The sequence below is a fragment of the Lissotriton helveticus genome, chromosome 2_1 (genome assembly GCF_964261635.1).
Source record: "Lissotriton helveticus chromosome 2_1, aLisHel1.1, whole genome shotgun sequence".
NCBI classification, from domain to species: domain Eukaryota; kingdom Metazoa; phylum Chordata; class Amphibia; order Caudata; family Salamandridae; genus Lissotriton; species Lissotriton helveticus.
Genome location: NC_136059.1, coordinates 1,037,397,052 through 1,037,413,058, shown reverse-complemented (window position 1 = coordinate 1,037,413,058; position 16,007 = coordinate 1,037,397,052). Strand labels below are relative to the sequence as shown.

At 44.2% G+C, this 16,007-nt stretch overlaps 1 long non-coding RNA gene across 3 annotated transcripts in view; it reads right to left on the bottom strand.

Moving 5' to 3' along the window:
- Positions 1–16,007, bottom strand: part of LOC144819584 (uncharacterized) — a 353,768-nt gene that overhangs the window by 180,303 nt on the left and 157,458 nt on the right. For 2 of the 3 annotated variants that reach the window (XR_013607454.1, XR_013607453.1), the window contains 2 exons: positions 2,510–2,678; positions 479–605 (listed from right to left, as the gene is read on the bottom strand). This is a non-coding gene — a long non-coding RNA (uncharacterized LOC144819584). The remainder of the gene's footprint in view (positions 1–478; positions 606–2,509; positions 2,679–16,007) is intronic. The other variant, XR_013607455.1, reaches the window with a different exon arrangement.

The following is a 16,007-nucleotide window of genomic DNA, read 5'->3' as shown; positions in this document are numbered from 1 at the left end:
AATAAACATGCACGTTGACATACAGACAATATTTATAGGACATTTTCCTTGTACGGTTATAACTGAAAAGAGAAAAAGTTGTGGAAGGATTAGGCATCTGTGAGCGCTCGTACTTTGTTGGAGCACCCCTAATAGTGAGATTATTAAATAAGCTATAAGTGTTTAGGAGAAAAACATATGTTTGCCTTAAAGTTTTTGTCACCACATCTAGAAACTCAGCCTAATTACATTTTAAAGTAGCCTTACGAAAAATACATTTAAAAGGAAAAACACACTGTACCTATTACATGCATGACTTTTTTTTTCAACAGACATCAAACTGGGACCAGGGAAGACGGACTCTGTAGTCACACACCAGGAGGACAGAATTCGTTTTAACTTATTTTGTTGTAAACATTTTACTTTCTGCATTAGCAGAGCGCTTCAGGTAATCTGTGTAGAAAAATGGGAGGTACAATTAGGAGAAAAAAGACCTTACTTCATCAAGAGTACGCGTCCGCTTGAGCTCATAGCATCTCCCTGTGTCCCTGCATGTTGAGGAAGGGCTGTTTGTTCTCTCCTTTTATATGATCCTTGTCATGTAATCTTTGGTCACATGATCGGGACTGGAAAGGAAATGGAAGAAATACACTTGCAGTTATATTGAAGAACTCGGGTGTTTGTGTGACCTTCAAAATACCTCCACCTGAATGTGGTCGGAACAATAAACTGCCTTGTTGCCAGTGTTTGTGTGTGGGCTTGCTGGTTTTGCCAAAGAGTTAGATCATGGATAGTTTGACTTCCCTTTAGGTTACAAACAAGGTTTTTCAACAAAAACCAGCAAGCCCGCACACAACCACTGGGAATGAGGCAGTTTATTGTTCTGACCACATACCGGTGGAGGTAATACATGTTGTCTAAGTAATAATTTCACGAAGGTGGTCTAGTATAGTAACAAATGTTTCAACAGGACTTTCCAAATGTTACCAGGCACTGTGTCATTGAAGTGGCTCATGGGTTTATCTTTCATTATGTTTTCAATAAGCTCAGCCTCCAAGGTAATTATAAAATGAGTGCAAGTGATCTGGATTTCAGGATTCAAGATGTCAGAGTTCTATTGATTTTATGTTTTGTGCAAATAATTCCAGTCTTCATTTGAGGATTCTGGGATGTGATTTAAGCTGATCGCAGTAGTCTATTGCCTGTTCAACTACATCCAGCAGACACATCGGATTACTTTTTATCAGTGTCCAAAAGAGCTTTCATATGTGACGCCTTAGACCTGAAAGTAAACTCAGCTAGATTACAGAGAGAAGAGGATTGTCTCTACGTGTTCTACAGTCTTTTAAGGCATTTTCTTTCTTTATATAAATCTTTTAAGAAAAAAGAGGCAGAGGACTTTGGTCTTTTTTCCTGGCTTTTCTGAGGATCATACTACTCAAACAGGTATTTCATACAATTACTATACTTAGGTGCCACAATATTGAAATCTTTTTGGTATCTTGTGACAAAGGACTTGTCCAGGCCTTACATGCAATTGTTTTAATATCATTATTGTTTGGTGCCCTGAACCCATAAAGTTTACTATTTGTGTTGTCCAGTTATTTTGCAATGGGTTAAAGCTAGAATAAAAAAAACAGTAAAGATGGTCAGAACTTCCAGGCAAAATGGGGTTGTTGATTGACAGAAGCAGATCCTTAGCAATGATTAGGTCAAACAGATTGTGTTTGGAGTGAGTGAGTTTGTGACAGTGTTGGCAGATATCATTGTCCTAAAGAAGTGCAGAACACATGTTCGAATCTATGTTGTTAGCATTGCCTAATTGCAAATTAAGTCACAGATAAAGGTGTTGCCCCCTGATGTCATAGGTTGGGTTGTAAATTCATGCTTTCCTCGAAGAACGTGTTATTCTAACCTTGGGGATGGCAAATGACATGTAATCTAACTGTAGCAGCTTTAAGTGCATGCATGCCCTATTCACTTGGAAGTCTCTGTTCTGCATGACTGTAGTTTCCCCATGCCTCCCCCTCCATCCATGCCACGTTAAGCTACCTGGGCTTTTTCTGCTGCATTTACCTTGGAGATCTGACATGAATTCAGCACCAGAAATTGTATTCGATACATCAATCTCCAAGAGTGCCATTGATTAGTAACAAAAGCTCTATTCTGGTGCTTGTGCAAATATGGGCAACAGTCAGGATAAATACATTTGTGATTGATAGTAGTGAATGAGCATGTACAGCGGAGTCTGGTATTTGACATTAAAGATACTCAGAAAGCATCCTTAACAGTGGCCATGTACAAATAATGTTATTAACAACACAGCATGCAAGTAATGCCTAAGTAAATGGTTGACTACAATTGCAAACAGATATCTGAAAGGTTTATATATGAATTGATCTGTTCCTTTCACAGCTCTCAACACATGAAAAATAAACAAAATGCAGACATCAGAAAACTAGCTTTCAATGTTTCGACACCTGCAGAACTTTTTAAAGGGACACCATTACTGGGAATATAATTTACTTACCACTTGGGATGAGGCAAAGGGCTAAAACCAGTCAACCTTCTCTAAAGCTTCTCAACATCGTTTGAAGGCATGAAAAGGTAATCCATGCATCATCCTTGAATGTCTCTGGGATGTCTTTGGGAATGGCACTTTTGTCGCCTTTAAAATGTCATTGAGATGATGTCTGTAACTTAAAGGCAACAAAATTAAAGAACATTACAAAATGGAATTAGTTTTCAATGACTTATTTTGGTTTGCTAATTTCAAAATCATGGTTCTTAATGAGAAAAGAGTTCGGATGATATTTTATTTTCCTTTAACTGATTGGTGAGCTCTGAGTTGTTTTATGCAATTAATGTTTACTATCCAACGACACTCTTCATAAAGTATTAGTACTGAAAACCGAAATTACCAGCTCATTAATTAGGAAAGCCGCAGAAACATATGAATCAAACAAAAGGAGTCTATATGAATCTGGGGAAAATGTTGGTAGGCATTTAGCCCTACGTACACGTCAAAAACAATCCTATAATAATATAAAAACGATTGAGTACGAGGGTCACCAACACACTTCCACACAGGATATAATAGGAGCATTCCGGAAGTATTATCAAAAGTTATATCAAAATGAAGATCAATACTCCAGCAGAGATTTAAAAACTTTTCTTAACAACTGGTTGTCAGAGATAGGTCACACTCTACTGATTGATGAATCAATCAAAGAAGAATGGAAAGGGAAATTTCGATTACAGAACTGGAACGGGCATTAGCTGAGCTCGCAAATGGCAAAGCCGCAGGTCCTGACAAAATTCCCTTGGACCTTTACAAAATATTGGGCAAACAAATACTCCCCTACATATTGGATCTTTTTTTAGGGGTCCAATTTAATGCAATACCGCCGGAATCTTGGAAATATACTAATATAGCGATCTTCGCTAAAAAAGACAACCCCCCCATCTTCCATCATCATACAGGCCCATTTCTCTTATATACTCCGACTCAAAACTATATGCCAAGGTTTTAGCTAATCGGTTGAGTCGGGTCATCGAATGTCTTGTCTCCCCGTGGCAGCATGGCTTTATCCCGGGGAAGGGCACCACAGATCATACCCGTAGAGCCATTGCCCTTTTTGACATCATGGGCGCCACGGGGGGTAGGATGTCGATGATCCTACTCGATGCCGAAAAGGCATTCGACCGTGTTTCCTGGCAATTTTTGTGGAACATATTGGAGCTGAATAATATCGGGTATAAATTTATCAATGCTGTAAAGGCCCTATATGCAGATCCAAAGGCTAAACTTAACATCTGTGGTTTTGAGTCGGAGTTTATTGAGATACAAAGAGGCACAAGACAGGGTTGTCCCTGTGGAGAAGCAGTCGAGAGCAGTTGTGAATCGAGTAGCCGAGCCGAGCCAAGTGAGCCGCTTCTGCTCCAACCGCTCCCGCCAAGAGTCGCCGTGGGGTGCGGAGCTGAGTGAGTGGGCAAAGAAAGCGGGCAAAGAAAGCAGCAGAGAGCGGCTGTGGAATCGAGGCGGCCGGAATACCGGGAGCTGTGTGCCGGCATTACCGCCATTACCGCAAGCAGCGAGTAGTGAGACACCGCTGAGAGCCAAGACCAGCGAGACCAGCGAGCGAGCCGGCATCAGCGTTAGTCAATCCCGCTGTCTGCTGTTGCTGGTGGGCGGCAGTCTTGTGGGTGGGACACACGTGGGGCACTATTGTACTATTGCCCACGGTCTTTGCCACTGGCAAAGGCGCCCCGCCTAGATTGTTGGTTGGTTTGGCTGGCATTTTGCGGGTCCTGAGGAACCTGTGGGACCTGAGGGATTTGAGAAAGAGAGAGGTACGCGTTGGGGGCAGCCTGTAGCTTTCCCCCCGCCCCCGCTGTTGCTGGACCCTGTCCTTTCCTCCGCCGGTGTTGTGGGCATTGAGCTCATTTCAATTTTAAAAGAGGCATTTCTGGTGCACTTGCGCGTACAGATTGCGCTTTTAATCACGCTTGTGTAAATTTTAATTTTCGGCATTTAGAACCGTTTGCTGCTGCTTCTACCTGTTTAATCGGGGAATTGTGCTAGGACATACTTGCACTCTAATAGTTACCTGCACCGCTGTTATAGCGGGTCGTTAGCTGCTTTCTTTCGGGCGGGAACCATCTTGGGGGAGGAAGTGCCGGCTGTGGGTGACATCTTGGTCAGCAGGCTAGTTGCTGGCTGACGCGCTAGGCCGATAGGATGCTATTTAAGACAGTCCTTGGGGGGTGTTCTCCCTGTAAGGTAGGCGCTGCGAGTTTGAAAGGCTCATTTCAATTTTAAAAGAGGCATTTCTGGTGCACTTGCGCGTACACATTGCGCTTTTAATCACGCTTGTGTAAATTTTAATTTTCGGCATTTAGAGCCGTTTGCTGCTGCTTCTACCTGTTTTATCGGGGAATGGTGCTAGGACATACTTGCACTCTAATAGTTACCTGCACCGCTGTTATAGCGGGTCGTTAGCTGCTTTCTTTCGGGCGGGAACCATCTTGGGGGAGGAAGTGCCGGCTGTGGGCGATATCTTGGTCAGCAGGCTAGTTGCTGGCTGACGCGCTAGGCCGATAGGACGCTATTTAAACCTGCCACATGCAAGCGCGCAGCGCACGCGCGCAGCGAGCGCGCCATGGGCGCGCCGGAGGCTCGCCAGAGGCGAGCCCATTTGTGCCCATCCGGGACCAACCGGGACCCGGGGCCACGACCCCTGGTCCACGTACCATCTATAGTAGAGGTGAGTTGTTGGAGGCCAACCTGGGCAATATACTACCCAGTGAGGGGTGCATGGCCTCACTTCACCGGGAAGGGTTGCTGAGGGCTCCTGTAGTAAGGGCAAGCCGGAACCCGGCGCATAAAGCCAGTGTCCTGCATTATGGCCTCCTAAATACCCGTTCCCTCCAGAAACATAATTTGGAGGTATTCTCACTACTGGAGGTCGGGGACTTGGATGTGCTGGGAGTAACAGAGACGTGGCTTGAGGACTCCTCGCAGCCTGATCTAGTAGCCGCATTACCGGCTAACTTTTCAGTTTTATACCATAATAGATCAGATGATAAGAGAGGGGGTGGGGTGGCCCTATTTTTTGCAAATTACATGCAGAGCGAAAGATTTTTGGCCAAAAGTATGGGCGGCGCCGATGTGTTGGGTGTCAAGCTGAGATTGGGGACAGTTTGTATAATCATTTTGGTAGTGTACCGTCCTCCGTGGGCGTCGCCAGACTTCTCGGAAGCATTTCTGAGGCTAGCCCAGGATGTACGTTCAAGGTACAATAATGTGGTCATCATGGGGGATTTTAATTTCCATTGGGAAAAAGTCCCGAAAGAAGGGCAGGCCCACCAGATAGACGAGGCCTTGTCGTCACTGGGGTTAGCTCAACAAGTGAAGGGCCCGACACATGTTAAAGGTCATACTCTTGACCTGGTTTGGACCTCAATTCCGGTGCAGGGACATACAGTTGGTCAGCCATGCGCATGGTCGGACCATCATTTAGTGAGAGGTGACATCTTGTTGGACATACAGAAAGTGAAGCCCGCAGAAGGATGGAGGGAGGTAAGAAAGTGGAAAAATATCGATGGAAGCAAAATGGTAGCTCATCTCTTAGCCAATCCGCCTTTTAATTTTCCGGAAGATAATCCGGATGCCATTCTTGAGGCACTTACCGATAGACTTAGAAAGGCCACCGACCATGTGGCGCCAGCTCGAAGGATGAATCTAGTGGATAGAGGATCCGGGGCCCCCTGGTATAATGAATCTCTTAGGGAGAAGAAGAGGGCCTGACGTAAAGTAGAGAGAGCTTGGCGCAAAACCTACGACCTAAATGCCCGGAGTTCTTATATACAGGAACTAGCGAGCTATAAAAAGGCGATTACAGCTAGGAAGGCTGAATTTTTGGAGGAGAGGATTGCTACAGCTAAGGATCCTCAAAAAGAAATCTTTAGAGTCATAACGGAACTCAGGAAAACTAAGGAGCAGAGTCCGGAGTTCACGCAAGCGGACTGTCAAAAATTTCAAGATTTCTTTTCCAGTAAGATCACAGACCTCATATCGGAAATCGCTCTCACCCCCACGGTTGATTGCCCCCCACAGCCTACCCCAGCTAAGAAGCCAGTGGATATTCCACTCACTACCCTACCCTTGATTACGAAGGACAGGTTGACATTGCTTATGGGGCGGGTTAAGTCGGGCTCCCAGGCTGACCCATGTCCACCAGAAGTGTTCAAACTGGCAATGCCGAGTATAGAGGAAGAGGTCTTGACTCTCCTTAACGTATCGCTACAACTAGGGCAAGTTCCGATGGCCTTTAAGGAAGCTCGGTTGATTCCATTATTTAAAAAAACGGGGGATGATGTGAATTGCCTGAAAAATTTTAGGCCAATTTCTCAAATACCATTCCTGGCCAAAATAGCTGAGCAACATGTACTATCTGATCTTGTGGACATCTGGAGAGGAATGCCTTGTTGGAACCGAACCAGGCGGGGTTTCGTGCTAATCATAGCACGGAGCTAGTGATGCTCTCCATTTTGGATGAGCTGAGGAACAGAGCAGACAGAAAAATCCCAGGTGCCCTGGTGCTGTTAGACCTCTCCGCGGCATTTGATACCGTTTGTCATAAGCAACTTCTGTCGCGGTTGAGGGATTTCGGCATACAGGGCACAGTGCATGCCTGGCTTGCTTCCTTTTTGCAAGGGAGGACGCAGAGAGTACAGCTAGGTGGCTTGGTCTCCACTACAACCCCGATTACCTGTGGAGTGCCGCAGGGGTCCGCCCTTTCACCCCTTTTATTTAACATTTATTTACAGCCTCTGATTTCACTGCTCAATCAGATGGACTGCCAGGTTTATAACTACGCTGACGACACTCAAATTGTTATCCAAATGGAAGACGAGCCAGAGGCGTTTGCGAGATTACAAAATATCCTTAGACACACAGCTAATTGGATGTCTAAGAATTCGCTAAAAATCAACCCTGATAAGACCGAGGTGCTGCCAATCACTATTGCTGGCAACCCTTGGAATGATGGCTTCTGGCCAAGAGAATTAGGGACTCCCCCAAAACCAGCAGCAGTAGTAAAAAGCCTGGGCATCCATGTGGATGGCAAGCTATCCATGCAGAGACAAGTTACGGTGGTGGTGGGAACTTGTGTTGGCCTTCTCCGACAGCTAAGAAAAATTTCCTCACTATTGTCCTTCTCAACCTTGAAGCGCGCGGTCTCAGCTATGATCTTAGCGAGGCTAGATTATGGCAACTCGCTATATATTGGCCTGCCTCAAAAACTTCTGGATAAGTTACAAGTTGTAATGAATGACGCTGCAAGGCTCATTTTCAAGAAACCGAGGAACACGCATGCATCTCCTCTTATGCGGGAGCTGCACTGGCTGCCAGTGAAGCAGAGGGTTCTGTTTAAAGGGCTCTGTATTGCACACAAGTCCCTATACGGAAAGGCACCAGGATATCTGAAGGCCCGCCTGACTTCCTATAGGCTGGGCAGGAGGTTAAGATCGTCGGAAGCTACTCTCCTCACCCAATCACGTTTTAGGCTGGCCACTGTTGGCGGCCGCGCTATCTCTAGTACCCTTCCAACAGCCTGGAACAAGCTACCGGTGGAATTACGGAAAGAAACTAATCTGCTGTGCTTCCGGAAGAAATTAAAAACTGTGCTCTTCCAACAAGCCTGGATGGGGCTGTAAACTGTTGAATGTCTGCTGTGCGTATCTGACAAAGCGCTTAGAGACCCCCGGGTTATAACGCGCTATATTAAATCGAAATAAATAAATAAATAAATAAATTCTCCGATATTATTTGCCCTTTACATAAATCCCCTTATTTTAAAATGTCTTTCCTCACCTCTTATTCAACCTGTTACGGTGGATCGGTTCTCGACAAAAATTTTGGCTTATGCCGATGACGTGGCTGTATTAACAACAAACCCAACTGAGGCAATTAGCGAAATTGAGTTAATTACTCATACTTTTGGTATCTACTCAGGCTATTCCCTTAACAGGGATAAAACAATGGTCTTATGTACAAATAACACGATATTTGAAAGCCCCTATAAAGTTAAACAGGCAACATATTTAGGGGTCTGTATATCCCCCAACGTGAATGAAATTAACCATCTTAACTATACCCCCTTGATCAATAAAATAAAAGAAGATCTTAGAAGAGTGGACAATTTACATCTGTCTATTATTGGAAGGGCCAACTACTTAAAAATGAATATCTTCTCAAAAATACTCTACTTATTTCGAACAATACCGCTGGTAGTTATATAAAGACTCTTGACTCCTCCATGTCTAAGTTTATCTGGAGTTTTGGGAAGATTAGAAGAGCCCTACCATATCTAACTCTACCATTAGAAAGGGGGGGCTTAGCTGTCCCTAATTTAACCCTATATTTATGGGCAACACTTATTCAATACATGGGCCCTCTGTTAAAGTCATCGACTCTACTTAATAGTGAACATTATATCCCTTCCATCTATGAGCTTAGCCTGGGGACCAAATATCAGGGGCTATTCCTGAGGTAGGTTGAACCATCCTACTTTAAAAAAATTAAGTTCAAAGTCATTACTGATGCCTGGAAGGTTTGGAAATCTATATCTAAACAACAACAAAAATTCCTAAATTCACAAAATACACTCCCTTGTGGAATAGCTCAATCCTTCCGGTTTGCCTTAATGATAGTACCTCTCGGAGATGGGAAAATATAGGTATTAAGACAGTAGCAGATTTCTTAAATCCAGGAGGTATCACCACCTTTGAATGGCTTCAACAGAAATATACTATTCCTGCTACTGATTTTCTTAAATACTTTCAAATATTTACATATATTCGTAATTGTGTTCCCAGAATCGAATTAAACCACATTCACTTTTTTTCAATCATTGGGAAACGATATACCAGTATAGGTAACCTGTATCAATTGTTTATGGAAAATGTCAAGGATGATCTAGAGCGGGTAGAGCAAGCTTGGGCCCTAAGGTTGACTAATCCAAATGTAGACATTGATCTCTCTTTAGCTCTATCATCAAAATTGTTTATCGCTTCCAACCTTAAAGCTCAATACTATAGAGTTATATATGACCTGTATTATACACCAGCAAAATTGTTCTCATGGGGCTTGCGTGCTGATGACAATTGCCCAAGATGTAAACAACCTCAAGCAAACTTAATCCATATGTTCGCTGAATGCCCCAAATTAGACCTATTAAAAACGATGATAAGGAGATTCTGGGCCCAGGTTTTTGGTCGGAATATAAAAGATTCAGTAACCCTTTATGTGATGGGACATGACGATTCTTTGGGGCATAGCATTGAGGAGCAAAGGACCATGTTTTTAGCAACCGCAATTTTACGTATCATTCTTGCTACTCGGTGGAAAGACCTGGAGCCACCTACATTTCAGATGTGGCTTGGTCGTTTCCTGGCTACATATAAACAGGAGATTTCAATTTATGGCACTAGGGGTAAAAAAAACTAGACTTCTTGGAAACCAGATTTGGGCCCCAATTTCTAATTGGTACTCTAATGTGAAGTCGCCTCCCCTGACTGCTATATCCTGATTTGATAAGATTATATTGTCCAATCTATTATATTTAGTATATGATATTGGATATGTTGATTTTTTCATTTCGTCTTTCTTTTTTCTTTTCTTCTTTTATCCCTTTACTCCTTATTTATCATATCCACGTTATACAGCTGATTTAGTTATTGATATGCTTAACTATTCTTTTCTGAGTCTTAATATTTTTGAAATATGTTAAATATATTTGACAATTATGTATTATTATATTGTTTGACTGAATGTTGCTTAATAAAAATAATTTAAAAAAAATAATAATGTTTACTACATGATTTTGATATAAATTAATGAAAGATTGGGACAAATGAACGTAAATGATTATGAATTAAAATTTTCAAATATCATTAGTGAATATACATTTTATAATCTGATTATGTGACACATACAACCTCCATAACATTTTTTGTTGAAAACAAACAGACCCCAAACCTGCACCAAGCCCTCCACGAAGGAACTGGAGCACAATCACTGAGGAGCAGCTCAACTCCACCTTCAACCGTGACGCCCCACCACCTCGACCGACACTAACCTAGCAGCCAAAGAACTCCACACATGGATCTCCAACTGGGCAGACAAGCTTGCACCCCTACGCAACACCGACAGACAGCACCCCAGGAAGGCCACCTGGTTAACCACTGACCTACAAGAATCCAGACGCACCTGCAAACATATCGAGAAGAGCTGCAGAAACAGCCAAATGCCAGAAGATCGCACCACCTACAAGAACGCCATAACGGAATACCACCAACGCATCAGATCCACCAAAAGGACCTTCATCCAAAACAAGATCCTCACCAACTACAGCAACTCCAAGGAACTCTTCAGTGTCATCCAGCAATTCACCAAGTCCCCCAGTCAAACCACAGACATTACCCCCTCCCAGGACCTCTGCAACAAGCTCGGATCCTACTTCCAACTGAAAATCAAGGGCCTCTACGACCACTTCAACGACCAGACACCGGAAACCGAAACCATCTCCCTCTCCAGCAATGCCAGCTAGCCTACCATCTCCTTCTGTACCCAAGTCACTACTAAAGACACCACTTCGACCATGAAAGGCATCAACTCAGGGGCCCCCAAGGACCCCTGCCTGCTGCACATCTACCACATAACCGCCATCACTGCAGAACAACGACACATCATCAACACCACCTTCAAGACCGGCACCTTTCCCAAAGATTGGAAACACTCAAAAGTTAGACTCCTGCTCAAGAAACCCTCAGCAGACGCCACAGACCTCAAGAACTACTGACCAATCTCCCTCCTCCCCATCACAGCCAAAGTCACTGAGAAGATCGTCAATGCCCAGCTAACACAATTCATCAAAGAAAACCCATCCTCGACCTCTCCCAATCCAGATTCCGTAGCAACCACAGCACAAAGACCGCTCTACTCACCACCACAGACGACATCCACACCTACCTTGACCAAGGGCACACCACTGCTCTGATCCTACTCGACCTCTCTGCAAAGAGCAACACCGTCTCCCACCACACACTCACTGCCAGACTCCACGACGCCAGCATACAGGGAACTGCCCTCGACTGGATCCACTCCATCCTCACCAACAGAACCCAAAGAATCAGACTGCCACCCTTCCTCCCCGAACCCATGGAAACCAACTGCAGAGTTCCCCCAGGACTGTCGCTCAGCCCCACGCTTTTCAACATCTTCATGGCCCCCTCACCGCCATCGTCAGAAAGCACGGACTCAGCATAGCATCCTATGCCGACGACACTCACCTCATTCACGCCCTCATCAAGGACCCCGTCACCATCAGACTCAATTTCCAGGAAGGAATGAAGAATGTCGCATCCTGGAAGAGCAGCAGCTGCCTGAAGCTCAGCTTTGAGAAGACAGAGTTCCTTGTCCTTGGACCTGCCACCTCTGCATGGGACAACACCTGGTGGCTCACCGCCCTCGGAAACCCTCCCACCCCCACGGACCATGCCCAAAACCTCGGCATCGTACTCAACTCCTCCCTCTCCCTGACCTGACAAGTCAACGCCATCGCCTGCAGCTGCTTCAACACCCTGCGCATCCTCCAAAAGACCTTCAAATGGACCCCTCTCGAGCCAAGGAAGACCGTCACCTACGGACTCATAACCAGCAGACTGGACTACGGAAACGCCCTCTACACCGGGATCAACCATTCTTTGTTCCACAAACTCCAGATCATACAGAACTCCAAAGCCAGACTCCTTCTAAGCATTCCTCGACACAAACACATCACCCAACATCTGCGTAACCTACACTGGCTCACTGTTGAGAAGAGAGTTACTTTCAAGATACTCGCCCATGCCTACAAATGCCTACACAACACTGGCCCTCAATACCTCAATGAGAGAATTTCCTTCTACGCACCCAAGAGAAAACTCCAATCCACCGACCTTGCCCTGGCTGAAACCCTGCGCATCCGAAAAACTAGAACGGGTGGAAGAGCCTTCTCCTACATCGTGGCCAAGACCTGGAATGAGCTCCCGATCGACATCAGATGTGCCCCCTCCCTGAACATCTTCAGGAAGACACTCAAGACCTGGCTCTTCGACTGAACAGATTTGCTTAGCCCCCCCACCCCCCCCAGCACCTTGAGACCCTTACGGGTGAGTAGCACACTTACAATTCCCCTGACTGATTTAGTTTCTGAGGTGAGAGGATGCTGACTTATTCAACACATTTTAAATATGGCCAGTGTAGTTCAGGAAGCATTTGGGGTAGGGAAATCCCCATCTAAAGGAGAGACAACTAGACCTTAGAACAATGTTCAAATGATTCACTTTCTTGAGGAGATGAGTTGGTACCATGCAGTAATTTTTTTTAAACAATGTTTTCTTTGAATTAGAAGGTGTTATCCATGGTTAATTCCTTGTAAGTTTTTCATTGGATGATAGCGAAAGAGATGAATCTGTCCCGGTTCATATCAGGGGTTCAGCCTTGAAATTCCGATTGTTGCCTATGCTGGAAAATATCTCAAATTCAGTCGCAGTCAGTTCAGAATGAGTTCTAGGTATTCGGAGGTATTTCGGATTGTCATGAACCTTGCCAATCTTCAGTTTGAATTCTGAATCATTGCTGTTATTTCACATTATGCTAAGGGGATTTCTAAAGCTCATTGCTGCCCCAGAATAGGGATTCCCAGTGTTTAACCTACTATTCCGGCAGCACAGCATAGAACATAGCACCACACAGAAGAGCACAAAGGAAACCTAGGATGTAAACAGCCAGATCTTCAGCTGCTTTCTGAAACCCAGGTAGTTTTGAGCCTTCCTTAACTGTAGAGGCAAATTATTCCATAGGACCGGTACCAATGCTCGGAAGGAGCACCCTCTCGATCTCGTTCTTTTAGTGCCTGGTATAAAAGCCTGAATCAAATTGGCCGAGCGGAGGGCCGTAGTAGGCCGATATGGTTAGCATCAGAATGGCCATACTAGGTGCTCCTTGCTTGTTCATGCTCTTATGGGCTATGCTCAAGGTTTTGAATTGAATGTGTTTCTCAATTCGAAGCCAGTAGAGTTTGCAAGAGTGCCTTGAAACATAACAGAATTTAGGGGGATGGGAAAGTAGTCTAGCGGTCACATTCTGGACAATCTGTAGCCTATTTAAAAGAAATCTCTTGGCATCCAAGTAGAGAATATTGTAATTTTCAAGTCACAAGATGATTAAAGACTGTTCAATCATTTGTCATACTTGGTGATGAAAACATAGAATAATCAGTTTAAGGCTTCTCAGATTGCCAAAACATGTGCCTTCTAGCACTGTGGCATGTGTCTCAAAGGAAAGCATGTCATCGAAGCACACACCTAGATTCTTTACAGCAGTTTTAAGCTTGGGAGGAGGCCCTAACAACTTTGGCCACCAATGATCTCCTCATGCCTGAGTAAGCTTCCCCAAAAGAATGATCTCAGTTTTATTAGTGTTCAACTTCAAAAGTTGGAAAGCATCAAATGTGCAACAGGTCTCACACAGTTTTGAAAGTTCATTGTTTCCTATTCGCAGGATTCTTTAGGAGTGGTACGCACAGGGTTGGCCCTCGTGTGATCCTGAAAAGATCTTTTAGGGGACAACTCGAAACATGTTGACCCAATACTAGGGACACCATACTCATTACAGTTGGGTCATTCCCTAGTATTAACCCCTGATTTTAAATGTAATGACTAGGAGCAGGAATAAAATATTAGCTCACTAGCTAGGTATTTTGAACCTAATTATTTCTCATTCCACATCAGTGCACCACACATATTTTCAAAACTAAGTGCTCCTACGTAGTTCGTTAATCGCAGCACGCCTCAATCCGTAGCGGATTGAGAGGACCCCAGTGATGAAGCATGCCACCTAGGGGCAACCCTGGTGGGCGAGGGGATTCTAGAAAATAATTTTTCATTCTGGAAAGATGGTTTTTCACACATGCTCAGTGTAATCCCTGTTCCTCCTATGGTTAGGTTTCTTATTCCGGTACTCCGGACGTTGTGGAATTGTATTCAGTAAGGAGGGTGAACCTAACCTTTAACACCCCCCCGCCCCGTTTTTTGATTGTCTCTTTTTCATCATGCCTAGCTGGGCAGGTATAAAAACATCCAAAGCTGAGGTGAGGCAGACCTTTGTCTTTAGCTCGGCAATCTTGATATTGCAATCCACCTGAGGATTGTTTGGACTGAATGAAGTTGCCGAATTTCAACAAGTCCAGTTCATGCCATTGCCTTCTCATAACCAGACTGGCAGTGGCAGTACCGGTGACTCTAGAGTTGTTAACAGACATGGGCACCATGCAGTGGTCTGACCAAGTCACAGAAATTTTGGGGCAGATTCTCAGAGGATGGGTAGGTTAGAGAAAACAGGGTCCAAAAAATGGCCCACCGTGTGGGTGAAAGCTAACACTATTTGAGTCAAATGCATAGCTTCCAGGTCATCTGCAAAATTATGAAAAGAACTTCCATTCATCTGATCAAAATTTAGATTTAATTCACCCGTATGTTAAAATCAGATAGTTTGAGTGGCAATGGTGTAATCTAGTCTACTAGTGATTTTCTGTGTCTAAGAGGACCCAGGGGTCTATAGATCAAGCAAGAGACATGAGAACGTAAAGTTTTTTATTAAAGTGGGCTTGAAACAATGCACTTTGGCAGTCTTGAATAGAACATGGAACAAAACATCATCAGCTAATTACAGGAATTTTGCCCACCTCTAGGCATGAGTCAACATTTCAGGATCATTGTGATAGTATGAAGCCCTAGAAAATGAAACTAGCCCTGGGCGGACTTTGCGGAGTTCTTCAATACAGAACTCCACAAAGGGCCCAAAAAACCATGCAGGAGGAAAAACGGTGCACCACTGAGTTTTGCGTAACTCCAAGCAGAGTGAGCAAAACTCCACGAACTCCACTGACGGAGTGGAATCCGTCAACCACTCCTAAATAAGACCTCGGTATTTAAGGGCTGAAAAGGAGATTAACCTGGGAATCATTTGGCAGAAAGACTACAAAACTCTAAAAATAGTAAAACTAGAGATTGGGATGCCTAGAACGACTGCATCATATAATATGCTGTGGAAGGAGAATTTTCTCACTACTCTTTGGTACCTCTGGAAGGGATAATCTTTCAGCCTGGAAATTTTAAACTGCAATCTAATCCTAGTTCTAAATCTATATCTTGTTGGAATAGATTTGCTGTCTTGTACTGGTCCTTGTTTTTACCTTGGGACTTATTTTTTTTTATTTTCTCCTAGATCCACCACCCAGGCCAGGCTGAAAGTTTTAGCCAAGCAAGGATCTGCGGGGTGAGATACATTTGCTGTGAGGTTACGTTTGATCAGTTTTCAGTGCAGAAAAAAGCTGAAAGTGGGACAAAACAGTTTTTCTTGCCTGACATGTGTGGTCCTTTCGTGGGGAATTCCCAAGACCCTTTCCAAGGTTCTCCAG